Below are 2940 nucleotides of genomic sequence, written 5' to 3'. Positions count from 1 at the left end.
CGTTTGCAATCTGAGTGCTTTAAGGGATCTTGGAGGTTACTCCCAAGCCTACCTTCTCAGCATGTTTGCATTCCTGTCTGTGGTGTAGTGGTTAAGAGCAGTAGACTCGTAATCTGGTGAACCGGGTTCGCTTCCCCACTCCTCCACATGCAGCTGCTTGGTGAACTTGGGCTAGTCACACTTCTCTGAAGTCTCTCAGCCTCACTCACCTCACAGAGTGTTTGTTGTGGGGGAGGAAGGGAAAGGAGAATGTTAGCCTCTTTGAGACTCCTTCAGGTAGTGATAAAGTGGGATATCAAATCCAAACTACTACTACTACTACTACTACTACTACTACATGACGTCTTTGCCAGCTTGGTCCTATCCACAGAATGGAAGATGGCAGAATCCCCAAGGTGCTCTACAGGGAGCTGACTTCAGGCAGCAGGAGCGTTGACTGACCAACTCTGTGTTACAAAGATGTCTGCAAATGTCTCATGAAGGCTGGCAACATCAACTCTGCCCTGTGGGAATCCCTTGCAGTGCCTGGAGACAGGTAGCTCCATCCAACAGTGTGACTTCATCCCCAAAGGTGCATTCCTGCATTGTATCCTGAGACAGGCTGATGCCAACAACAGCACATTTATTACTCAATAGGGTGGGGTGTCCATATATATATATATTGTTCTATAATGCTCAAATGAGACAGAGGTCCCCATAGCACTGAGGAGCGTATGATCCAGTGGAGAATCTGTGTTCTAGGTGTTGCTGAACTCACGCTGCCATCATTCTTGACCTTCAGCCATGTTAACTGGGACTGATGGGAACTGGAGCTGAACCAAACCTGGAGGACAACAGCTTTCTCCACCCCGATCTTGTGTAAGGCCTGATTCTCGTATTGCTAATTATGCAGAGCCACTATGGGTCACCTTGGTGCATCTCAGTGCTCCCTCGTGTGGCAAGATAAGACATATTGTGGCCAGGTAAAGTACAGAATTTCACAAGTGCGACCTGCAGTGACACGTTACAACATGGATTGCCCCTGCTCAGGGTTTCAGCCAAGCCTTTTCCCTTCCACTTTTGGCAGTCGTCAAGCATTCTACGTTCATGGAGCATGCTCAGTCTTTGCTGGACTTGGCTGAGCCCCCCACCCCAATGTTCTTTGGTCTTCTGCAAGGGCCATGCCAACTCAGCTCATTCTATGCAGAGAGCCCCAACACCTCAAGGACTGCCTCTCCATACATGAACCAACCCTACTCTTCCATCCTTGGAAGCCAGACCTTTCTTGGGTGCAGGAGGAAAGGAAGAAGTCAGGAAGTTCTGGAAAAACTTGGGAAGTTGCCATATACCAAGGCAGACCAAGGGACCATCTAGCTCAGGCGTAGCCAACATTGAGAACCTCCAGATATTTTTGGACTACATCTTCCATCATCCCTGACTATTGGCCATGTTGCATTGGGCTGATGGGAGTTGTAGTCCAAAGCATTGGGAGAGCACCACATTACCCAACCCCTGAGCTAACTTATTAATATCTGCGCTGCCAGGCAGTGGCTTTCTGGGGTCTGAAGCTATTTCAAACGTGGTGGTGGAATCTGGGTCCTCATTGCACAGCACGACCATCACTGAGCTACAGTCCATCCCTTATTCACACGAATTAAAGAGCAGCTGAGAAATGATCACTCAGGATGAGGTTTCTTAGTGGCCTAATCTTTCCTGCCCTTTAACATAAACAGGAGGTTTTATGATGCTGACTTTCTGAAACCTTCCACAGCCATTCAGCCTTTGCTTAGGAAACTGGTGTTTATCTTTGCCTTTTGTCTGCCTGGGTCTGTTCAAAACTGTTGTGCAAAAAAATTATATATAAAGGTCACAGGGAGTTCAGTCCTGCACAGCAGTTAAGCGTTCCTATTTTTGCAGCAGTTCCTCAAGCAGGGCTGTCAGAAATGGTTTGTTTTATTTTCAAAGCTTTGACACTTTATTTTCAAAGCTTTCAACATCCGTGTGAGTGGGAAGGAAATTCACTTTGTTCCAGTTACGACAAACATTTCTATAGCTAAATATGTTATGCATTCTAGCTATAAGGGACTAAATTCATCCAAGCACTGATTATATATCCACATACCAACTCTTGAAACACCCAAGAGGCTTCTAATTCCTGCATTCCCTCCCACTCCAGCCCGTTCCCTGCCAAAATGCTCAACATTCTGCTCAAACTCAAAAGGCTGCGACTGGGAAGTGTTGCAAATTCATGTTTATAAATGTGCATACCGTATTTTTCGTTCTATAAGACGCACCAGACCATAAGACGCACCTAGTTTTTGGAGGAGGGAAATAAGGAAATAAATAAATCTGAATCTCAGAAGCCAGAACGACAAGAGGGATCGCTGCGCAGCGAAAGCAGCGATCCCTCTTGCTGTTCTGGCTTCTGGGATAGCTGCGCAGCCTGCATTCGCTCCATAAGACGCACACACATTTCCCCTTACTTTTTAGGAGGGAAAAAGTGAGTCTTATAGAGCAAAAAATACGGTATTTTAAATCCTGCACATGTGGGAGAAACTTGCCCCTTGTATGGATAGTGCCATAAAGTTTAGCCACTAGGTGGTGCTGGACATAGCTGTCTGCTGGGTGGAAGTCAGCAAACTTTTTCAACTGTCCCTCAGACCTTGTGGGGGGCCGGACTATATTTTGGGGGGGGAAATGAACGAATTCTTACGCCCCACAAATAACCCAGAGATGCATTTTAAATAAAAGGACACATTCTACTCATGTAAAAACACCAGGCAGGCCCCACAAATAACCCAGAGATGCATTTTAAATAAAAGGACACATTCTACACATGTAAAAACACGCTGATTTCCGGACCATCCGCGGGCCGGATTTAGAAAGAGATTGGGCCGCATCCAGCCCCCAGGCCTTAGTTTGCTAACCCATGCTCTTGTGTTTATTCTGTCCTTGATGGAG

The sequence above is a fragment of the Podarcis pityusensis genome (assembly GCF_964106645.2).
Source record: "Podarcis pityusensis genome assembly, chromosome: 4".
Classification (NCBI taxonomy): Eukaryota; Metazoa; Chordata; class Lepidosauria; order Squamata; family Lacertidae; genus Podarcis; species Podarcis pityusensis.
This window is presented reverse-complemented; position numbering follows the sequence as displayed.